General features: G+C 41.2%; 1 protein-coding gene across 6 annotated transcripts in view; it reads right to left on the bottom strand.

The window, feature by feature from the left end:
* Positions 1–26216, bottom strand: part of LOC124034360 (pre-B-cell leukemia transcription factor 3) — a 92316-nt gene that overhangs the window by 57037 nt on the left and 9063 nt on the right. The gene's annotated exons all lie outside the window — the stretch shown is intronic.

Here is a 26216-nt window from a genome sequence, read left to right as displayed (position 1 = left end):
CGGTTTGGCATTTCCTTGAGAAGTTTGCACTCCCTTTCTCAGATCACTCAGACAGACAATGTTATCAAGAAAAACATAAAAGCATATGTACTGTTAAAGGAGGAGGATTACACCAGTATTTCTCCATCTTCACAACAGGCCGTCTCAAAAAAATCTAGATAGTGAGCGTCTGAAATATATTTGACAGCGTCTCACCTAGCTTTGATCATAGCTTTGATCATCTTTTGGTATGTGATAATGTGGCAGCAGCACCCTGGTAATTAAAAAAGATACAGAGTCCCACAGGAGAATGAGAAAGCACACAGTTAACGTAGTCCCAGGGCTGAGAAAATAAATAACTTTAAATATGTAAGTGGACATTGGAATTACCCCTGCAAGAGTGGAGTGGGTTTGGGTAAACCAACAGTCTGTCTCCAGTAGTTTATAGACAGCTATGATAAATACTATTTTTCCATGACAGTCACATGAAATAATAAACCTTGTCTTGCTATAAACATTACTAAATCCTGACACTATTGATTTATAATGTCTAACAGTGACATGAAACGAAACAACTGACAGAAACAATGCCAGGGCTTTAGGAGCAGTTTGTCAACTATTAATTCTGTCAAATGCTGTTTCGCTCTAAACTGGAAGAGCTTTTCTTGCAGTTGTCAATCCCTGTACTGAGAATGAGTGCAGTACGTCCGCGGGTAAGGGCCCAAGGCACTGCTTCGTTAGCCCTAATTACCCACAGTCCTGCCTTGGCAACCACAGGGCCAGCCTCTGTTAAAAATGCATGTTAATTATGCTAATTATTAATTGGGCTGGTGCTTGAGGATTTGTGTTTATGCCCGGATTACAGGTAATAACTGTATCAAGCTGCATTTTAAACCTGACCTATGACAAGTAATGCAATATTTTCCAATACATTACCTTCTCTTCCCTTCCAAGTCCATTCCCCATTACTACGAGCTGAATAAATGGCATAAGCATTTTCCAACATAGTGGAAGGAAACAGGGTATGAATACCCTCCTGAAATGCTATGGTAAGTACATTAGTTCTTAAGAATAAATAGCTCATAATGTGTAATATTATCTATAATTTGTATAGTTTATCAAAATCCAGATGTTTATTGCTTGTGCACATGCATGCACACACAAGCATTCTAGAAGAGGTCCTATTTCATGGCTGTCCAGGATTAGCTGTCAGGCTAATTGCACACACCTGTGTCGGGGACCACACATGCCCTGTCACCACCTGCCATAGGGAGCAGGCTGAGTGCACGCTGTAATCCCCTCACTATCAAAGTCCTGCCACTCAGCCCCAACCCCAGCTCCAATTCTCAATGTCTATAATGGAGTCTTATGAAAGCAGATGTATGTCCCTCTTACTCCATACCAAACCTACATGCCCTCTCCAAAACTCTCAACAGCACTTTGAAGAACACTTTTTGGTTTACAGAGATTTCTACATGAAACTCAAAAGGGTCCTACCTGGAACCAAAAATGGTTCTATCTGAAACCAAAAAGGGTTCTCCTATGGGGACAGCTGAACAACCCTTTTGGAACCCTTTTTCTATGAGTGCAACATATCTTAATCCTGGCAATGACTCACTCACACAGATCTTGCTGGAGCTTGCAGGACCCTTGGGATGGGGTTTCCTGGATGAGGTTAAAGCATGATTTGGTGTGCAGACATTCATGCATGAGTGAGAAAGTGCTACACAATACCCAAGAGCTATGAAAAGAATATCCTCGGCATTAGGGGATCTTCAGTGAGCCAGGACACCATAGCAAGACATTTAACCCTATGATTCAAAAACACATGCATAATAACAGCCAGAAGACATTATCTGATGTTAAATAAGAAAGCATTGTCAAATGTACAGATACTTAATGGCATTACTTCACAGCAATATGGGTTTCACACATTCCTGACAAATCTATTAACCAGAGTTAGCTAGCTAACACAGAGGCCTATGGAAGGGAGGAAGCAGTACGACTAGCCCAAAGGAGAGTTGCTATGCTGTTGAGATTGCATACTGTAGATGAACACACTGAGAGTCACAGTGTGTGTACTGTTCCTTGGTTCAAGTGCCAGCTGGCCAGCAATAAGCAGCAGTTCTTCTAGTTGCTGCCAGCGCTGAAATGGTTAAGAGAGCATTAAGCCATTTTGCTCAATGGCCCTTGACCAATAAAGAAATACTGGATTGCATGTCCTGATTTATGCCCTGTGAACACATGCCTATGCATGTATACAAACACAAACAAACACTTTGCTCCAAAAGCCTCGTTATAACACACTACAATTGTCATAAGTTCATAAGAAGGAAAACAAAGGACTGAGATGTTAAAATAAACCTTCCGAAGGACTTGTGTTATATCACATTTGAATTAGAATTCTAACCATTCGCTCAATGGATTTAAATTATGGTTAGATTAGAGCCTAGTAGAAGGCTACTGTAAATCCTACTCTCCTTTAATGTTTGCCGCAATTCCTCTCAAATAGTCAATATTGATCAACGTGATTTCCCTGGGTACCCCAGGAGCCAGAGCCAGGCAGAGCGAGTGAGATACATTATTTAAGGGACATGGAGCCAAAACGTAGAGTAGTAGAGGAGATGTTTGTGCAGACGATTTATACATCCCAACACTCCTGTCAACAAGACGACAGATGACAAGCATAATTGCCTCATACTATATGTGCTGTATGTGTTGTGAATTTGGAACAGGCAACAGGGACTGTTGGCTACACTGTCTCTAGCTCAACATCTAATGGATGCCATAGGAAAAGCTATTTACTTCTTCCTTCTAAACTGTGGAGAGGAATATGCCATTATTTGCACTAGATCAAAGCATGTGATCCTGTTTTAGAAATCAATCATTGCAATTCTGTTTGAGTTGCCTGTTTTTCTTGTCTGAAAGAGAGTGGAGGGGCTTTAGCTGGTCAGGTATAGGGCATGCATCACTGCCTGGGAACCAGTGGGTTGTGATTTCATGTTGGTATTTCATTATTCATTTGAGACACACAAGGTCATTGGGGCCTGATAGTCCTGGGAACTGGTTGTTATCTTAACACAGTTGTCAACCTGCATTGACTGATATGACACTGATTGATAACACAGGGCTGTGCAGCGCTTCTGGGTAATCTTTGGTGATCTCTGAAATGTAAATGCCAGACATTTTGGTCTAAAAACAAAAAAGTCATTTTTTAAATATTGAAAACAAATGTTTATTCAGTCTGCTTGATGGCAAACTGCCAGAACTAAACATACAGTATTGCCCCCTTAAATATAGCTTAAACAGAAATGGAAGGGGAATATTGTCAAAACATCTGTCCAATTGGAAGAGAAAGCACGTCTATTGTTAAAAGAAGAAAAATCAAATCAGAAAATAAACATTGTTAAAACCTGCAAAATCTTGAACAAAAGGGTTGAATCCTGAGCAGCTGGCATGAAATGAACTATTCTGGAGAGGGAATGCCAGTTTCAGAGCGCCCCGAGCATCGATTTAGAGCCAAGGCAGTAAACAGCTTTTATCAGCAATAATGATGGCATAATCCCAGCTAAAGAGGAAAGTAGCATATGGCATCAGGCTTACAACTGCAATTCCATCTAAGTGTGTGTGTGTGTGTGTGTGTGTGTGTGTGTGTGTGTGTGTGTGTGTGTGTGTGTGTGTGTGTGTGTGTGTGTGTGTGTGTGTGTGTGTGTGTGTGTGTGTGTGTGTGTGTGTGTGTGTGTGTGTGTGTGTGTGTGTGTGTGTGTGTGTGTGTGTGTGTGTGTGTGTGTGTGTGTGTGTGTGTGTGTGTGTGTGTGTGTGTGTGTGTGTGTGTGTGTGTGTGTGTGTGTGTGTGTGTGTGTGTGTGGGGGGGTGGTGGGTCACAACGTCTACTTGAATGATATTCAGCCAATACAATTGTTTTAATTGCACAGGTTATCATCAACACTGTCAAGAGATTAACCTGACTAATGGGAATGTACAGGTACTGAGGATCTTTTTTTGTTGTCCTGATTTGAATCTGGGATAATAAAACCCATAAAGATCATGTCAATATACATCACAAGAGCGTACTATTGCAACATAAGCACTATAATGCACCATGGCACCATATGGTTAATAGATTACAACTGGCACAAGTGGGGAAGTATCCATGTTACCCATCCTACCATGTAATACAACTTGTCACAATGTATCAGTAAAATAAATCCTTTGATAGATAAAAACTATATAGAAAAGTATAATACCTCAATATTGCAGTGATGGCTGTCGCCTTGTGAGCCCCTGCACTGACAAGCTACAGTACTGTATGTGTACGCAGAGCAAAAGCTGTCTCTTAACTTCCCTTAAGCAGCCAATTAAGACGTATTATCAATCCGGCCTACTGCATTGCTGGGGCTTGCACAGAAGTAGAAATACACCGTTCTGCAATATCTATATTTCTGTTGTCAATTGAATAGTATCTCCCTTCATTAAACCTATCAAGTGTTCCCTTTGATCATGCAACCAAGGCCAGAAGACAGATCTGTTCTTGGAACAGTGTGCGCCTGCCAAGTTGCTCTCGAGACTGACTTCAACCTCCTCCATTGATTTTCCTCCAAGCTGCGACCATTCATTGTTTGTGACATTCTCCTGTCGCCTCTTTAACACCCTTCAACCAAATCCATTTCATACTTTTGTCAAAGCATGGCAAGAGGATGAGCCCAATGGAAAGGGACTTCACATGATTTAGCATTTCGATTTTCTGCAACAGTTTTATCTGCAGTTTTTACAAGACTTATAAAGCTGGCACTACGTGTTCATTTAAGGACATATAATAGAGAGGAGGAAAAATGTGCTGTCATTTGCCACAAGCTACCCATAGTCCTCTAAACCACCTGTCTAAAGAAATGGTTCATGGAAAAAGGTAATAAAAACATGTTAATTCTATGAGACAAGAGATACATTATTTGTGTACGTGGAGCATGAAAAAAATAGACAATTTTATTTAATAATTTAAAAACAAAATAGTCCTAGTTTTGAACCAAAATGCTAATTAACTAACTAGCTGAAGGTAATAAATACTTGTATTATGACTAGAATGCACTTATGTTGTATGCTTTACATTGTAGGAATTGTTTTTCATCTCGTCTCAGCGTATGCCATATTGCTTTGTCCTCGATTCTAGTATTGATACCAGAGTCAAAATGACAACAATAATACCAAAACTGACCTTGACTTCCAGCATGAATTCTAAGAGTACTATTTGATAACAATATTAACTGCAGCCATAATGAGATGAATATTCCCTATTTAGCGTGGAAAGCATTAGGACAAATTCTGAGGGGAGAGCTGCCTGCTACAGATACATGCTGGTCACTCTTAGTTGTCAAAGCTGATTTATTGCCTCCTAGCTATTCAATTTCACATTTTGTCCTCGTCATATCCCCGACTCATGATCATTCTGCGATGACCCTTGTAGGGCAGGAAGGGAATATTGATAAAACAATTATCATTTGATTTTCCATTTCAATTACGGATTGGAGAAGGCAAAAATAAAAAGATTGCAGCATTGATTTTTTCCCTACCTTACAACAGGAAAGAGCCTGGCTTTGATGGGATGCTTTGTTGACATGGGCTTTCTACATCTCCTTTTCTGTTGCAGTTGTAAAGGCTTTACTTCATGGCCTGTTCACAAACTAGGTACAAAGGTTTCATGGGGACCAGTGATGGTATTTTAAAATGCAACAGGGTGGCAATCATAAAGGTACAGAACGGTTACACGTTTACCAATTGAAAATCTCAAACAAAATATATACCCAATTTCTGTCCTACTCTATAGGCAAATGGTTTGATGGCTACCTTCTCCACCAGCAGAGTCTTCCTGCGATGGGATGAGCTGCTTTCCATGAGGGAGCACCGTGTTCGCACCACTGCTGACCTGAGGTGAATCTGTGCCTGGTTCTCTGGAGGCCAGGGGCCCTAGAGGTCAAGGCACTTTGTCAGTGGCACCATTCCATCCTCTCCCCCATCCTGATTGTCTGCCAGTGAGTATTTGTCACTATGAAATGACAACATAGCTGCATCATACTAGTACTCCCCATGGCGCTGACACAATCCCTCCTCAACATGGGGCTGTGCTATGGATGAGAGGCTACACTGTGAACAGACCAGACAAGAGAGCCTAATGTATTCCAATAAGAACTAAACAAATAAAGGCTGCAGGCTGCTGCAGGCATTTGAGTGCAAATTATGAATGACTGAATCTTCTGTCATACATAATGTAAATGTACAGTACCAGACAAAAGTTTGGACACACTTACTCATTAAAGGATTTTTCTTTATATTTACTATTTTCTACATTGTAGAATAATAGTGAAGAGATCAAAATAATGAAATAACACATATGGAATCATGTAGTAACCAAAAAGTGTTAAACAAATCAAAATATATTTTATATTCTTCAAAGTAGCCACCCTTTCCTTGATGACAGCTTTGCACACTGTTGGCATTCTCTCAACCAGCTTCATGGGGAATGCTTTTCCAACAGTCTTGAAAGAGTTCCCACATATGCTGAGCACTTATTGGCTGCTTTTGTTTCACTCTGCGGTTTGGTGGGTTGAAGTCGGGTGATTGTAGAGGCCAGCTCATCTGATGCAGCATGCCATCACTATTCTTCTTGGTCAAATAGCCCTTACACAGCCTGGAGAAGCGCAAACCAGATGGGATGGCGTATCATTACAGAATGTAAATGGTAGCCATGCTGGTTAAGTGTGCCTTGAATTCTAAATAAATCCCAGATAGCATCACCAGCAAAGCACCTCCACACCATTACACCTCCACCTCCATGCTTTACGGTGGGAACTGCACATGCGGAGATCATCTGTTCACCTACTTTGCGTCTCACAAAGACATGGCAGTTGGATACCAAAAAACGCAAATTAGACCAGATTTCCACTGGTCTAATGTCCATTGCTCGTGTTTCTTAGCCCAAGCAAGTCTCTTCTTCTTAGTGGTGTCCTTTAAGAGTGGTTTCTTTGCACAATTCAACCATGAAAGCCTGATTCACGCAGTCTCCCCTGAACAGTTGATGTTGAGATGTGTCTGTTACTCAAACTCAGTGAAGCACTTATATGGGCAGCAATCTGAGGTGCAATTAACTTCTTCGAGATAGGGGGCGCTCTTTTAATTTTTGGATAAAAAACGTTCCCGTTTTAAACAAGATATTTTGTCACAAAAAGATGCTCGACTATGCATGTAATTGACAGATTTGGAAAGGAAAAACTCTGACGTTTCCAAAACTGCAAAGATATTATCTGTGAGTGCCCCAGAACTAATGCTACAGGCGAAACCAAGATGAAGTTTCATACAGGAAATGCCCCAGATTCTGAAGGCGCTGTGTTCCAATGTCTCCTTATATGGCTGTGAATGCGCCAGGAATGAGCCTGCCCTTTGTATCGTTTCTCCAAGGTGTCTGCAGCATTGTGACGTATTTGTAGGCATATCATTGGAAGATTGACCATAAGAGACTACATTTACCAGGTGTCCGCCCGGTGTCCTGTGTCGAAATTATTGCGTAATCTTTAGGTCCATTCGTGTTCCATTTCTTCAGAAGAGAAAGTCAACCGCCACAATGGATTTATTCATTTGGAAAAATGTTCACGTTTTAATGACTTAATTTTCGGGTTTTTTCTTACCCAAACGTGATGAAGAAAACGGAGCGATTTGTCAACACAAATAAATAAAAAAATGTAAACTGAACATTTGCTATCTAACTGAGAGTCTCCTCATTGAAAACATCTGAAGTTCTTCAAAGGTAAATTATTTTATTTGAATGTTTTTCTGTTTTTTGTGAAAATGTTGCATGCTGAATGTTAGGCATAATCCTAAACTAGGCTATCAATACTGTTACACAAATGCTTGTTTTGCTATGGTTGAGAAGCATATTTTTAAAAATCTGAGATGACAGTGTTGTTAACAAAAGGCTAAGCTTGAGTGCAAATAGATTTATTTTATTTAATTTGCGATTTTCATGAATAGTTAACGTTTCGTTATGCTAATGAGCTTGCGGATTGATTTACACAATCCTGGATACAGGTTTTTTTCGTAGCTAAACGTGACGCAGAAAACGGAGCGATTTGTCCTAAACAAATAATATTTTTGTAAAAACTGAACATTTGCTATCTAACTGAGAGTCTCCTCATTGAAAACATCTGAAGTTCTTCAAAGGTAAATGATTTTATTTGAATGCTTTTCTGGTTTTTGTGAAAATGTTGCCTGCTGAATGCTAACGCTAAATGCTATGCTAAATGCTACGCTAGCTATCAATACTGTTACACAAATGCTTGCTTTGCTATGGTTGAGAAGCATATTTTGAAAATCTGAGATGACAGTGTTGTTGGCAAAAATCTAAGCTTGAGAGCTAGCATATTGATTTCATTTAATTTGCGATTTTCATGAATAGTTAACGTTGCGTTATGGTAATGAACTTGAGGCTATTTTCACGATCCCGGATTCGGGATGGCTCGTCGCAACAGGTTAATAGCCAATTTCTGAGGATGCTAACGCCAATTAACTTCTCTTCTGCAGCAGAGGTAACTGGGTCTTCCTTTCCTGTGGCAGTCTTCATGAGAGCCAGTTTCATCATAGAGCTTGATGGTTTTTGCAACTGCACTTCAAAGTTCTTGAAATATTCCGGATTGACTGATTGACCTTCATGTCTTAAAGTAATGATGGACTGTGGTTTCTCATTGCTTATTTGGGCTGTTCTTGCCATAATATGGACTTGGTATTTCACCAAAAAGGCTATCTTCTGTATACCAACCCTACCTTGTCACAACACAACAGATTGGCTCAAACACATTAAGGAAAGAAATTCCAGAAATTAACTTTTAACAAGGCACACCTGTTAATTGAAATGCATTCCAGGTGACTACCTCATGAAGCTGGTTGAAAGAATGCCAAAGGGTGCCTACTTTAAAAAATCTCAAATATAAAATATGTTTTGATTTGCTTAACACTTTTTGGATACTAGATGATTCCATACAGTTGGAAGTCAGAAGTTTAGATACACCTTAGCCAAATACAGTTAAACTCCGTTTTTCACAATTCCTGATATTAAATCCTAGTAATAATGCTCTGTCTTAGGTCAGTTAGGATCACTACTTTATTTTAAGAATGTGAAATGTCAGAATAATAGTAGAGAGATTTATTTATTTCAACTATTATTTCTTTCATCACATTCCCAGTGGGTCAGAAGTTTAAATACACTCAATTAGGATTTGGTAGTATTTCCTTTAAATTGTTTAACTTGGGGCAAATGTTTCGGGTAGCCTTCCACAAGCTTCCCACAATAAGTTGGGTGAATTCTGGCCCATTCCTCCTGACAGAGTTGGTGTAACAGTCAGGTTTGTAGGCCTCCTTGCTCGCACACGCTTATTCAGTTCTGCCCACAAATTTTCTATGGGATTGAGGTCAGGCCGTTGTGATGGCCACTCCAATACCTTGACTTTGTTGTCCTTAAGCCATTTTGCCACAACCTTGGAAGTATGCTTGGGGTCATTGTCCATTTGGAAGAACCATTTGTGACCAAGCTTTAACTTCCTGACTGATGTCTTGAGATGTTGCTTCAATATATCCACATAAGGGCGCTGTACTCCAGCGCCAGCTGTGCCATCAGAGACTCTGGGTTCGCGCCCAGGCTCTGTCGTAACCGGCCGCGACCAGGAGGTCCATGGGGCGACGCACAATTGGCCTAGCATCGTCCGGGTTAGGGAGGGCTTGGTCGGTAGGGATGTCCTTGTCTCATCGCGCACCAGCGATTCCCGTGACGGGCCAGGCGCAGTGCGCGCTAACCAAGGTTGCCAGATGCACGGTGTTTCCTCCGACACATTGGTGCGGCTGGCTTCCGGGTTGGATGCGCACTGTGTTAAGAACCAGTGTGGCTAGGTTGGGTTGTGTATTGGAGGACGCATGACTTTCGACCTTTGTCTCTCCCGAGCCCGTACGGGAGTTGTAGCGATGAGACAAGATAGTAGCTACTACAACAATTGGACACCACGAAAAAGCGGTAAAAAAATAAAATAAATAAATAATAAAAAAATATATATATCCACATAATTGTCCTTTCTCAAGATGCCATCTATTTTGTGAAGTGCAGCAGTCCCTACTGCAGCAAAGCACCCCACACAACATGATGCTGTAAGCCCCCCCCCCCTTTTTCCTCCAAACATAACGATGGTCATTATGGCCAAACAGTTCTATTTTTGTTTCATCACACCAGAGGACATCTCTCCAAAAAGTACAATATTTGTCCCCGTGCGAAGTTGCAAACCGTTGGTCTGGCTTTTTTTATGGCGGTTTTGGAGCAGTGGCTTCCTTCTTGCTGTCAATATAGGACTCGTTCCACTGTGGGAATAGATACTTTTGTACCTGTTTCCTCCAGCATCTTCACAAGGTCCTTTGCTGTTGTTCTGAGATTGATTTGCACTTTTCGCACCAAAGTACGTTCATCTCTAGGAGACAGAACGTGGCTCCTTCCTGAGCAGTATAATGGCTACGTGGTTACATGGTGTTTATACTTGCGTACTATTGTTTGTACAGATGAACGTGGTACCTTCAGGCGTTTCTAACCAGACTTGAGGTCTACAATTTTTTTCTGAGGTCTTGGCTGATTTCTTTTGATTTTCCAAATGTCATAAAATTTTTACAGAAAAGCATGAAGTACATACAGAAGAAATGGGTGATATAGGTATGAAATGCTGACTTTCATGAGCATTGAGCAAGTCATGTCAAATTAATGAATTACCATATAAATAGATGATTCCGTAAATTATTTGGAACATTGGTAATGGGTTAAGACCTAATGGGAATCCTGGTAAAATAGCCTTCAGGGAGTCTGGGAAAATATGCGTCAGTGAAGTGGCCGGCTTCAGGCCAAAACACTGTGTAGAATGGAAGGGGAGAGGAGAAGCAGACTTCACAGAGATGGCAGGGTTGTGTGAGAGAAAAAAGGGGGACTGGGGATCGAGAGAGGGAGAGAGAGAGAAATAAAGAGAGATATAGAGAGAGAGAGAGAGAGAGAGAGAGAGAGAGAGAGAGAGAGAGAGAGAGAGAGAGAGAGAGAGAGAGAGAGAGAGAGAGAGAGAGAGAGAGAGAGAGAGAAGAGAATAAAGAGAGAGAGAGAGAGAGAGAGAGAAATAAAGAGAGAGAGAGAGAGAGAGAGAGAGAGAGAGAGAGAGAGAGAGAGAGAGAGAGAGAGAGAGAGAGAGAGAGAGAGAGAGAGAGAGAGAGAGAGAGAGAGAGACTGTTCTAAGAATCTTCACCCATGGATGATGTTAAGTTCCAGTGTTGAGCATAATCGTGTAAAAACGCTGAAGACTTGAAAGGTGATGATAATGCTATTGCTGGCCGGTGATCCAGCACGGTCACAGGCAGCAGCAGCAAGGCACACAGTGCTCTACAACCTCCTATACTGCAGTTCGCTTCAGCGCACACAGTAGCTCCAGGGGAATTCACATGGCTGACCTTAAGGAAGTTTGGCTTTGATCAAAGTTTAGCGTTAGCATGATTGGGCTGCCTCCTGCAAATCCGGCCAGGGGATCAGGGGATGAAGCCTGGGCTAAGATCTGTTCCCAAAGCTCCAGTGCACCCTTCCAAAACAGGATTATGTTTGGCAATTAAGGTAATGAACTGGATAACGTAAGAGCGCATAATGACCCTCTTTATCCCGATCCATTGCAGTGCCTCTCCTACTTCTTCCAACACGCTTACCACTCTATCACAACAGATACTAGGAGGGCTTGACATGTCTCTAACTGAGGACTTCCCTATGCTGTATTACACAGTATGATCATCACTATGATCATCTTAACTGGTATTCTCACATATGATACACAGAATTACATCACAAGTGCTGAAACACAAACATTGTCCAGCGTGAGCATCTGTAAAATAAAACTTCCCTGTAGACTGTTCTTCAGCAAGGGTTAAACACAACAGCCCTTGTTCAGAGAGCAGCCAACAAGGAGAGGCCATGGAGAGAGCAAAGGGGCAGACAGAAGAGACAGAGGAGAAACAGAAGAAGACCTCCAGTAGGGAGAGAGGTAGTGCTTCCAGGGCATACGATGTGTGTGTGTGCATTAGTGAGAGAAAGATAGAGCCCTGTGTCCATCTGTGTCGCTGCGAGTGCCCATGCTCTCGTTCCCCAATTCAACCTCCCACCTCGTCAAACCACAACTTGTCTGATCGCTCCCTTTTCATTTGAACACATTATCTAGCCCCAAATTTCACTTCAATCTCACCTCATCTCTCCATACTACATTAACCCCTGGCAATTGCCTTCCAAATGACCCCATTAGGCTGTAATTGCCTCAGCAGGCCTGCTCCCTCGCTTGTAATTCTGTGCAGCTCACCTACCAGACGTTACCCAGGCATTGTTTCATGTTCTGGCTCCCATCAGCGAGTTCAGCCGCTGACCCCCCTCCATCGGGGCCGGAGCCGCCGCTCCACTCACCGACCGCTAGCTAACAGTGGCACTGTCAGACGACTACTACTACCCCCACCACGCCACAGTGAGCTCACTCACACTGGAGGCGCCATGCAGTCACTTCCTCCTCAATGACCAGACTCACAGCCAATTTCACAACCTTGCAGACAATACAGGAGCCACTAATACAGGGCCAATGAATCTGAACTTCAACTTAGACTACCTCATACTCATGGACTATTTCAGTATTATACTCCATTTATGATACCTTCCGATGGAAATATGCTATGGAAGTGTGATGTAAACTCTTTTCAAATCAAATCAAATTGTATTTGTCACATGCTTCGTAAACAACAGGTGTAGACAGCGAAATGCTTACTGATGGCCCCTCCCAACAATGCAGAGATAAAGAGCATGGAGAAATACTAGAAAAGTATAACAAAAGTAATCATAAATACACAATGAGTAACATACACGGTGTACCAGTACCGAGTCGATGTGCAGGGTTACAACGTTACATCTGTGCCTTTATCAGCTATATTGAAGATGGAAATCAAGAAACAAAGCCCAGATATTCATGCGATTACGTTCAGTATTAAACATAGACAGTGAATGGTGTGGTATTTGTGCATTAACAGCCAATGAGCTAACAATCCATTTTTGCCTTCAGTATTAATCAGGTTTGTGTTGGGAGAGAGTGCAGCCAGCAGTGACACCCGCCATGACACCTCCCAACATCGCATCACCTTTCATGTTCCCACCAGGGAGCTTGTGTCAGGACTGCTCAACTTTTTTGACGAGGGCCTCCATGGGTAACTAACGTGCAAATGCAGATGGGTGGTGAAAGCGATCCTGACAGTGATGTATTGCAACTGGTTGCAGGTGTCAAAAAGAAGAGAGAGGCTTTGCCAGCCATTGGCTGAGTGTGTGTGTGTGTGTGTGTGTGTGTGTGTGTGTGTGTGTGTGTGTGTGTGTGTGTGTGTGTGTGTGTGTGTGTGTGTGTGTGTGTGTGTGTGTGTGTGTGTGTGTGTGTGTGTGTGTGTGTGTGTGTGTGTGTGTGTGTGTGTGTGTGTGTGTGTGTGTGTAGAGGGTGTTATGGTGGAGTAGGACTGATACCCTATTTACCATCCCCTCCCCTCTTAGCCACCATGTTCACACTGCCTCCCATAACTGGTTCATTACCCCATCACAGCCCTCCTCTCCTCCCATCACAGCCCTCCTCTCCTCCCATCACAGCCCTCCTCTCCTCCCATCACAGCCCTCCTCTCCTCCCATCACAAACCCCTCTCTCCTATGCTCTCTCTCTCTCTCTGTGGAAAGATACTGTACTGTTACCTGCTGTCTCACTATGCTTGTTAACAGCACTACTCAGCTAACAGCCCATTTCACCTCAATATTTGCCTTTTGAATACTGAAAACTGAGAATGACAAATAAATACTTCAGGACTGTTGCAAAAAGCAATATAGCCTCACCGTAGAGGCTATACACCACAGGTGTCAAACTCATTCCACACCATACACTACACAGCACACACATTCATACAGTGTAAACACACAAACATTCACAAGTCGTTTAAATCAATTTCATTGTTTCTGTTTTCTGTTTTCAGATAGCTCATTTAATTTCATTCTTTTCCTTAGCAAAATGTTCTCTCGGAATATCAAGGTGTTTTTGTTGCAAAGCTCTAACTGATCCAGGGGGATTTGGTTCCAACAGCCTGTCTCTCCCTGGCCTTTCAACACAAAACTCTGTGCTCCAATCAAAATGAACCACCAGGGACCCCCCTCCCCTCCCCCGCAAGCTATGCCTGCTCCAACTGCTGTGATACCAGCCTCTTTGCCATTGATCGCAGAGTATCGCAAAGAGCATGCATGCTAGTATTAGCAGAGAACAAAGGCCTGTGCTGCCTTGTTAAACTACTGCACACGATAAGTGCATCTAAGTTCTCAAATGTTTATCTCTTCTTCAAAGAATAAAAGAAAGCAGATGACTATTAAAGAGGTTAACTATGTTTTCACACTAGTCACAACTAATCTTTTTACAGAAATTGTATGACCCCCCCCACAAAAAAAAGTGCTATTTTTTTGGTTTATAATTGACTTGTCATATATGATAATAATGTGTATATACAGTATGTAATACATATACAAGGTTTTAGTGTGATGCCATTGTATGCACTGTAATTGCTTTTATTATGCACAATGTAATTTCAGGCACTGAATACATGAAATGAAATACAGTTTTATTGATCTATAAACTGACACAAATCAAGGAAATCCCATCAATTATAATTGGGATAAATCACAATTAACCCATGGCAAACTCAGTTACTGGTCCACCACTGGATGGTAATTCTTTTTCAAATCGGTGTAATTCTTCCTGGCAAAGTTTAAAAATAACTCTTCTATAAATACAGTATGTGCTCGTTTATTTAATCAAAGGCTAATTTACTTCTGACGGAGAGTAAATTCCACTATTTTCTGTGAGGCTCTTTAAAATTGCCATCATTTTTAATTAATTCTTAATTAAAATATATTACACCACAGCTTCTACTCATCTCTCTTGATATTCTAACATAATCAATTCAGAACCATTTACATATCATTAATTAAAAGCTTTCCTCTCTCATCCTTAAAATCATAATGAGGGCCTATTCCTCATTAACAACATATAAGGTAGAACATAACAATGCTGAGTAGGATGGATGTCAGATTCAACAATGTGTCCTCCATCTCTGGTTTTCTGGAGAGCTTTTTCTCATTCTAAGGTTAACTAAAATGTTATAGTGTAAATTTAAAGCACTGGAGACCTATGAGTAAAACATCATGTTTATAAATCACTATCAGAATTGTCCAAAAAGTAAACCCATTGTTCCCAATTTTGCAATTCAAAGAAAGGGGAGTTGAAACTAATTACATATATTTATAGTGCAAAAAGAATTGACAGCTCAATATCAGTAGTCCGGCATTTTACTGTATAATGAATTGTGCAGTAAAGAAAACTGCAGTGTGTTCATTAGCCAGGCTTTAAAAACGCTGCCACATTTCACATATCTCTCCATCTTGAGCTCTCTCTTCAGGAAGAGTAATAATATCAAGTAATGATAGGTATTGTTATGCCGAGGATCAGGCATATCCTGATTTTTATCGTCAGTCTCTCACAGGTGCACCAGCATTACTTGTCACGACTGCATGTCTGGGTCTTCTACACGTCAGATAAAAATCGCTGCACTTGGTGTTTCGGCAGCCTGACAGCAATTTATTTGAATGTTTTGTCACAATGGTCGGTGGTGCATTTTGTGATGGGCTGCCTGCACACTAGAATGGCAACAGCTCATACCATTCTGATACACACATGCCCGTGTGCACCACACACACACACACACACACACACACACACACACACACACACACACACACACACACACACACACACACACACACACACACACACACACACACACACACACACACACACACACACACACACACACACACACACACACACACACACACACACACACTGTAGTGCTCTCACAAGTCCTGTCAAATGAGCCAAATGGCCAGTGAGGAGGTGACACAGTTTTTAATGACTTATCCACAACCCACACCCCGGTATGTCTTATATCCAACCATCAAAACCACAAAAATGACAGATTTGTGCTAAATAAATTGAGTCAAAGACACATTGACATGTTCCACCAATGTAAGGCTTAGATACAATAATCAACACAAGAATGTTTGTGTGTTATATAGCCTCAGTCATTGTTGAATAGTAGTATTGAGCAGCTCTAGCAGGTGAAGATCATCAGTCTCTCTGCACCTCTGGGTTGTACAAACACCTTTACCCTCATAAGTATAGGCGCATGCTCAATTACACGTCTGTAAAGTCACACCCATGTAGAGAATTATAAACCGAACATACTGCAGTCTCACCCTCACACACTCTTAACAACACATGTCCAAAGCAAGGTAGCTGGCACACACATGCACACACACACCAGACATATACAGCCAGCTTGAACATTGCTGTACATCAATCTGAAACCACAAACTCGAGTCTCTAAGACCAATAAACAGAGTAGGTTGAATGTAATAGGTATTTCATTGCACTATGTGAACTGTTCTTGGCTTACAGCCTGGTCAAACACGGTGGCTTTATGTAAATAGAAAAGAATGATCATTTTCAAGATTTAGAAAAAATATATCTGGAGATGAAGTTGTTTTGGCTAGTAAAAAACAAGAAAGGATGCGTGTCATAAAACTATTATGTATTGGATTCACACCTAAATGAAATATTTAACTTACTTTACATTACAACTTGAAAGCCAAAAATAGTTTAACACAAGACTGTCAGCAAATGTCAAGATCGTTGTTGACTTTGGAAGCTGACAGGAATATGTCGCCTCTATTTTAGGATAGGTGCTTATCTTTCACTTGCCAGAATAGCCCTGTGTCACAGGCTGGCTGTGTCATTACATACATGTACCTACAACTACATCATGTAAATCAAATGAATCTTATGATTATGGAATAAAAAATGAGCACACACAGGATAGTCAGTAAGTTAATGAAATCCTCTCAAAGACAAGAACTCTATTTTAACACTGTGATAATTAAAGTACTGTGCAGTTGTAATTTACAGCCCTCGCTTAATTGCATAGGAAAAGTAAAATGGGAAAGGTCTATGAGGAGATTAAAATGGTGTGTGTGTGTGTGTGTGTGTGTGTGTGTGTGTGTGTGTGTGTGTGTGTGTGTGTGTGTGTGTGTGTGTGTGTGTGTGTGTGTGTGTGTGTGTGTGTGTGTGTGTGTGTGTGTGTGTGTGTGTGTGTGTGTGTGTGTGTGTGTGTGTGTGTGTGTGTGTGTGTGTGTGTGTGTGTGTGTGCAAGTGTGCATGCGTGTCAGGCTGCAGCCTTAACAGGGGATTTCCATGCACCTAAACAACAAGATCATATATTTTAGCATCATGGAATCAATCAAAGATTAGGTAATGAAATATGTACTGCCCTATTTTTTTCTGCTACCAGGCCCTTTGACAAATCGAGTACAATCCAAAATCTCCATAAATCACTATTAAAGACAAGTATATCATCACCACCGCATATATCTTCCCCAGCCTGACCCGTAGAGTAATGAGAAAAGGCCTAGACTATCTTGTCTGATTAATTAATTCAAAATGTCGGCTGTTATTCAAATGTGAGGCTGCTATTTGAACAAGACTTGACAGCAATGTCTGAAGAAATCATTTCTGGTTTGTGAGGCTGCTGCTGCATTACTGATGATGGCTTATGGAAATGTTAGAAGCAGGGAGTATTTTCTCCCTCTACGCCACTTCTCTCCCCCTCTCTCTCACCTCTCTCCCCCTCCCTCTCACCTCTTTAGTCATGATAGCTCAGAGAAGTATGTCATTACTTCAACCCGTTCACAATTAGGGCTCTAAGCACTTATTTCCACAGTCCTCAGTGTTTTTGCATTCCCTCCCACAGCCAGTCCAGATCTACAGGGCAGTGCTTTGGCTCCACAAGAGACATGCTGGCAGAGAGCGAGGGCATGGTTTTTACAACCGCAGCTCCCCCACTGCTGACAGCCACTGCTGCCAAAGTGACACACACTGTTCGGCTTTCCCACGTTCATACAGATCTTCATCTTGATCACACAACTAATCACAATTACTCCTCACTCGGATTTCCCAGCATCGCTCGCTTTAGCTCACCATACTAAATTATAGATGAGGTACACTACAAAATTATCACAGGTGTACAGCCAAGAATTGTAAAACACCTCACTCTATGGCACCTCACTCTACACCTCACTCTATGGCACCTCACTCTACACGTCACTCTATGGCACCTCACTCTACATCTCACTCTATGGCACCTCACTCTACACCTCACTCTATGGCACCTCACTCTACACCTCACTCTATGGCACCTCACTCTACACGTCACTCTATGGCACCTCACTCTACACCTCACTCTATGGCACCTCACTCTACACCTCACTCTATGCCACCTCACTCTACACCTCACTCTATGGCACCTCACTCTACACCTCACTCTATGGCACCTCACTCTACACCTCACTCTATGGCACCTCACTCTACACCTCACTCTATGGCACCTCACTCTATGGCACCTCACTCTACACCTCACTCTACACCTCACTCTACCTCTCACTCTACACCTCACTCTATGGCACCTAACTCTACACCTCACTCTACACCTCACTCTATGGCACCTCACTCTACACCTCACTCTATGGCACCTCACTCTACACCTCACTCTACACCTCACTCTATGACACCTCACTCTACACCTCACTCTACCTCTAACTCTACACCTCACTCTACACCTCACTCTACACCTCACTCTACACCTCACTCTATGGCACCTCACTCTACACCTCACTCTACACCTCACTCTACACCTCACTCTATGGCACCTCACTCTACACCTCACTCTACACCTCACTCTATGGCACCTCACTCTACACCTCACTCTACACCTCACTCTATGTTTTTCCCTAAGCCTTGTTTCTGATCTTTACTGAAGGTTTGGGGAAAGCGGCGGAGACAGATAGAGGGGGGTGGGGAGGAGAGAGGATGGAGGAATCGGAGCCTGTGGGTCTACGTGCATGAGGCTGGTGCACACCACTCTATCGCTTCTCTCATCAAGCAAGGATTCTAATCAGGGCTCGGGAGATATAAGACGCTCAGTCATTAAATAAATTAACTCTGCCACTCCATGCTCTCCTTCAGCACCCGGGAGGCCAGGCAATGCTCGGCATACTTACAGACAGAGGCACCAAGTGCCCTCGAACCAAGCCTTCACACCGGGACCTGACAGGCTGGCTGACTGACTTGCGCACATGCACGCACACACACACACACGCACACATGATGTTCGGGTCTATTTTTCAGTATTTAGAGAAAGAGGGGAACCACGCCTTCTGTCCTAACACAGCTATGTTTACCCTTGCATGGGAGGCCTCTCAATTTACATAATTATCTTCAAAGTCCAGAAGCAAATTGAGGACATTACAGTACAAAATACAGACTGACATGTGCAGCAACTTACTATATAGAAAGGTAAAGGGGGATACCTAGTCAGTTGTACAACTTGAATGCATTCAACTGAAATGTGTCTTCCGCATTTAACCCAACCCCTCTGAATCAGAGAGGTGCGGGGGGGGCTGCCTTAATCGACATCCACATCTTCGGCGCCCGGGGAACAGTGGGTTAACTGCCTTGCTCAGGGGCAGAACAACAGATTTTTTCCAACTACCTTTCAGTTACTGTGCCAAGGTTGAAATAGTCAACAAACCCCTGCAACTATGCTCATTCATTGACTTTATGAGATCTTGTTGATGTGGGCTTTGAGTCTTAGTACACTGCAGTACAAATCATCAACAGGAAACAACTGAAATGATGAATGCTGAGACAGTAACTGTTCAGATAACTGAGAACCAAAATAAAAGCTGACATTGTCTTCCTACACACCCATCTGAGAGCAGAGACAGAATGTTATGAGGCTTAGTGATTGACTGTTTAAAATGTTGATATTTCTGCTGCTTGCATAAACTCCTACCTTCCACAGTAGTACGAGGGGAAAAAGGCTACCTAAATATGTATCAATCATTCTGAAAGAGCTAGTGTTTATTTGAGAAGCAGAAGTGAGAGAAATACTCTGCGTCAGCAAAATGTCCGTTGTCAAAACTTGCTTTTGAATTTGTGCAGAGACACGTGTCCTTAGAAATCAGTTACAAGGTGCCTGGTATCATCCTAATGCATGCTTTAATTCCACATTACGTAGAAATGAAATACCTGGGAAGGTGAAAAAGACATTAGTGAAAGTAAAGCCTGAAAAGAAGGGTCTGGGGATCTCTATGGCAGACTGGATGAAATATGAATGTGTCTCCTGCTAGGACACAACAGATACTCATATCATGGCTACTGCACATCAGTTCATTGTGTTCACACATTGTGCCCTGAATCGTTCATTTTCAGAAAAGCCTCAATGTTGAAGATGTTAAAGGCCCAGTGCAGTCAAAAACGTGATTTCCTGTGTTTTATATATTTCCACACTATGAGGTTGGTATGATACTGTCCAATTGTGAAAGTGTTGATAATGGCATTTTAGCGTATGAGCTGTTTGAAAGGAACGCTTGAAATTTCAGCCTGTTTTGGTGGGGTGGAGTTTTGGCAGTAAAAAAGTGAATAGACCAACAAGAAAGACAGTTCTTACTAGAGGTCGACTGATTAAGTTTTTTCAGATCCGATATCGATACCGATTATCGGAGGACCAAAAAAAGCCGATACCGATTAATCGGACAATTTTTATTTTTTATTTTAATAATGACAATTACAACAATACTGAATGAACACTTATTTTAACTTAATATAATACATCACTAAAAATCCATTCAGCCTCAAATAAATAATGAAACATGTTCAATTTGGTTTAAATAATGCAAAAACAAAGTATTGGAGAAGAAAGTAAAATGCAATATGTGCCAGGTAAAAAAAGCTAACGTTTAAGTTCCTTGCTCAGAACATGAGAACATATGAAAGCTGGTGGTTCCTTTTAACATGAGACTTAAATATTCCAAAGTAAGAGGTTTTGGGTTGTAGTTAATATAGTATTTATAGGACTATTTCTCTCTATACCATTTGTATTTCTGTCAGGATTTGGCCAGGGTTGTTCCGGTTTTTGGTCACTAGATGCCCCCATTGTGCCTTTTGACCTTTTGTTTTCCCTTGATCCCCATTATTATTTGCACCTGTGCCTCGTTTCCCCTGATTGTATTTAAACCCTTTGTATTCCTCAGTCCTTTGCTCTGTGTTTGTATGTTAGCACCCAGCCCTAGTACTCTGTGAACTCTTGTTGATCCCGGTGGACTCTCTTGTGGAATTCTGTTTTTTGTTCTTGTTTGTTTGTTTTTGAGTATTTTTTGAGGCTTTTTGTGCTATACCTACCACCTTGTGGATTTACCTTTTTGTCTTGGAGGATTACCTTTGTTCTTGTGGAATTCCTTTTGAGGTTGTGGAGTTAGATGTTTTCCTGAAGAACGTGACTTTTTACTTCATTAAATACACCGTCTCAAGTACTGCTGTGTCTGCCTCATCTTCTGGATTCTGCCAACTATTCGTGGCTCAGTTGGTTAAGTGACTGTTTCTCACTCCGGAGACCCGGGTTCGTAACCGGGTCCTGACAATTTCATATACCTCTGACTATTGGATGTTCTTATAGACACTTTAGTATTGCCAGTGTAACAGTATAGCTTCCGTCCCTCTCCTCGACCCTACCTGGGCTCGAACCAGGAACACGTCGACAACAGCTACTCTCGAAGCATCGTTACCACATCGCTCCACAAAATCCGCGGCCCTTGCAGAGCAAGGGGAACAACCACTCCAAGTCTCAGAGCGAGTGACGTTTGAAAAGCTATTAGCGCGCACCCTGCTAACTAGCTAGCCATTTCACATCGGTTACACCAGCCTAATCTCGGGAGTTGATAGGCTTGAAGTCATAAACAGCTCAATGCTTGAAGCACAGCGAAGAGCTGCTGGCAAAACACACGAAACTGTTTGAATGAATGCTTGAGACTGCTGTAGCTCAGTTGGTAGAGCATGGCGCTTGTAACGCCAGGGTAGTGGGTTCGATCCCCGGGACCACCCATACGCAGAATGTATGCACACATGACTGTAAGTCGCTTTGGATAAAAGCGTCTGCTAAATGGCATATATTATTATATTATTATATTACTGCTGCTGCTACCTACCACCGCTCAGTCAGACTGCTCTATCAAATCATAGACTTAATTATAACATAACACACAGAAATAGGGGCTTTTGGTCATTAATATGGTCGAATCCGGAAACTATCATTTCGAAAACAAAACATTTATTTCAGTGAAATACGGAACTGTTCCGTATTTTATCTAACGGGTGGCATCCCGAAGTCTAAATATTGCTGTTACATTGTACAACCTTCAATGTTATGTCATAATTACATAAAATTCTGTGAAATTACTTCGCAACGAGGCAGGCGGCCCAAACTGCTGCATATACCCTGACTCTGTTGCAAGAGAAGTGACACAATTTACCTAGTTAAAATAAATTCATGTTAGCAGGCAATATTGACTAAATATGCATTTTTTTAAATATATACTTGTGTATTGATTTTAAGAAAGGCATTGATGGTTAGGTACACGTTGGAGCAAAGACAGTTCTTTTTCGCGAAAGTGCACCACATCGATTATATGCAATGCAGGACACGCTAGATAAACTAGTAATATCATCAACCATGTGTAGTTAACTAGTGATTATGATTGATTGATTGTTTTTTTATAAGATAAGTTTAATGGTAGATAGCAACTTACTTTGGCTTCTTACTGCATTCGCGTAAAAGGCAGGCTCCTCGTGGAGTGCAATGAGAGGCAGGTGGTTAGAGCATTGGACTAGTTAACTGTAAGGTTGCAAGATTGAATCCCCGAGCTGACAAGGTAAAAATCTGTCGTTCTGCCCCTGAACAAGGCAGTTATCCCACCGTTCCTAGGTCGTCATTGAAAATAAGAATGTGTTCTTAACTGACTTGCCTAGTTAAATAAAGATGTAAAAAATTAAAATTAAAACGGCCAAATCGGTGTCCAAAATACCGATTTCCGATTGTTATGAAAACTTGAAATCGGCCCTAATTAATTGGCCATTCCGATTAATCGGTCGACCTCTAGTTCGTACTCTTTGCCAATAACAGCTAGTTTTCTGTTTTTACCTACCCACTCAGACCTATCCGCGACAGTACTAGCTACATTCTTATTTGAGAAAATGTTCTTTGCTAAGAAGCAATTTTTTAAAAACATTTTAATTGAAAATAATCACAGTAAGATACATAATTGTTACCCATAAATTATTTGAGATAAAAATGGCTGCAACATACAATCTATGTTGGTAATTTCAAAAACACAGATACTATGAAAAAGCACATTGTCATCATTCTTTTTTCACAACATTGAATATATCTTATTTTAGTTTTCTGTTCTTTTTCCAAGTGCACAGACACCATAAATCATTTTGATATATGGATATAGGTTGCCAGCATGTCATTAACTGGTTTATAATATCTATAGACATGTAGTAAAGATGTTAATAAGATAATCTGATAATCAAATGAAACATACATTTGTCAATAACTGTTATGTTGTAATATTAGTAATTATCTATATCAGTAGGTGCTTTTCCTTTCCCATGTAGTTCCTAACAGCGATAACTCCAAGGAAGACTGAGTACTCCCACCAGCCTGCTACTGGACAGGATGGGTCAACTCCCAAATCAGGGTAGCGGAGCCACCCTAAATTCATTAGGAGGGACCATCCAATCCCCCACCGCATTCCTCTTGAGGAAAAACGGGAAAGAAAAACAGCAGTAATGTACTCTGGGTGACATCCACTTTCTAAAGAGAAGAGAAACCAGCCTCTTTCGCTTTTCAATCCCCATCAAAGTGGAGTAAGAGGAGGGACTGCGTTCCCCTACTCGCCGTCATTAATCATGACTTTCTGGGAGCAAGCGCGTATTAATTTCTGTCATCCCAAACATCACTGCATATTGTTATGGCACGGCTTAGTCCTCATTCACCACCAGACGTTACCCGCTTGTCCTGGCTGAGGGAAGACTATGACAGTGTGGCTATGTTCAGAGCAAGAGGCCTTTATCCCTGGGGCTCTGACACCAATTAAGCCATTTCACCAAGAGAGGAAAACAGGACCTGCCGTTTCACTTTAACATGAGCCATCACCGAGCCTTTGGCCACTTGCCACCTTTCCGTTGCTTCAGCCCACAAAAACGAACTTCTAGGAAGAAAAGGAAAGGTACATTTAGAGTAGTCTTATACATTCACCAACCAATAAGAAAATATGACGATAGAAGTGGAAGGGCTTTTCAGTCCCTTGTATATTGTTTTAGGAGTAAAGATAGTAATTCTGAATCACTCAATAATATAAGGTTTCTCTGTGTTCAACACCAGGAGCCAATAAGTTGCCTTTGAAAACACAAATACGAGGCCATCAAGGAGTTTCAGTGAAATGATTGATGCTATGTTCCATCTGACCTGGCAAATATTCAAAATGTTCTGTTCTCATTTTAATGTTAAGTAAAAAAGACTATCAATTGATAAATGATCTCTGCCCCTAATAATAGTTAATAATGCAAGGTAGTACCATTTAGTGATAACTTCAAAACTGGCATTCCAGATGCCTTCAGACATTTACATCTGCTTTTAAGTTTTTAATGTTGCCTTTTGGCAGGCAGCAGAGTGGGGCTTGTCAGGGCAGGGGCAGAACAAGGTTTGGTATGAATTCAATATTAGAAATCTTAACACAGCAGCCAATAAGAATGATTTGCCTTATTAAAGCGGCAGAAGACGCTGATTAAATTTTCATTGCATTGCAGTCTTTTTCCCATTTCTGCCTTCAATATATCATTCTAATGTATGAACCGTGTAGAACAATGGCTTGTGGAACAATAGAAGAAGGGATTCAATTACAGATTAACAAATAAGGATAGAACTTTAGAAAACACCTTTTTGTAAAAACAACACGTGACGAGGGCAGAAATAGACAGCAATAACACATTGTTCTGTTTTCTATAATAGCTACGTAACGTTACTCAACATTGTACAGTATGTGTGTGATAACACGGATAATGATTTGAAGGCTTGCAATGTTCAAATGTTAGAACTGCTCAAATAAAATTGGTAAATCTAATAATCTCGATGAAATTGAAAATGCCAACACTTCTCTGAAGGAAAAATGATCACCTGTAAGAGTTCCATTCACTATACCCTGTTACTGTATTACATGGATAATAGGATATGTATCATCAAACCTCTAAAGATGAGTCAGTCAATCATAGGATAGATCAACACCAAAACTAATAACATCCAAATATATTTCCTGTAATAGCAGAGGGGCCCCTCTTTACTAAAAAACATTCTGGCATGTTGGTTGTCCACATTTAATGTGTATGGGGAGTAAATGAACATCAGGCATCTATTGCCCCATGAGAAAATATATTCTCTGAAACACTGGAGCTAATGAAATGAGGAACTATAAATAGCAGTATCATTACCAAGAGAGGACTTGCTTTGTACCAGTCTCTCCATCTGACAGTCTTTATACTAATAACACTCTATGGAAATATTGTTCCACCATCTAATGATACTGCGTTAAAACATTAAGACCAGGATTGGACTCAGATAAAGAAACTCTATAGGAAACATCCGGTAACCAAACCTTTGCTCTGTTTCTAGTTGTATCGTTCATATTACTGCGTAACAGTCTGCCCATTGCATTGGTCCAGTGTCTCTGTTACCTGACCTGATCTGTGATTAGCTCTTACTCAATCAATATCACTTATCGCTCCATAAGATACATTCAGACTATTCCTCAATGGGCTTGAACTGAATAGTACCAACACAAATCTGGCATACTAATGTATACTTATGACAACATCAATAAATAAACATAAAACGAATTGATTTAACAGAATTACTCGCTGTTCAATCTATATCTGACAGGAACCGTCCAGCGAGGTGAGCATGGGTAAATGGTCATTTTATATTTTGCTGTGGTTGGATGGCTTTTCAAGCTTTTATGCTTTCTGACAAAATTATTGATGACAACACATCACAAATTGCACTTATGTCATATACATGTCAGGGGAAAAGCATAAAATATTGAAAACTGCTGTGGCTGGCTTAACATTCACTTCATTGAATGA

The sequence above is a fragment of the Oncorhynchus gorbuscha genome, linkage group LG04 (assembly GCF_021184085.1).
Source record: "Oncorhynchus gorbuscha isolate QuinsamMale2020 ecotype Even-year linkage group LG04, OgorEven_v1.0, whole genome shotgun sequence".
In the NCBI taxonomy this organism is placed as follows: domain Eukaryota; kingdom Metazoa; phylum Chordata; class Actinopteri; order Salmoniformes; family Salmonidae; genus Oncorhynchus; species Oncorhynchus gorbuscha.
This window is presented reverse-complemented; position numbering and strand designations above follow the sequence as displayed.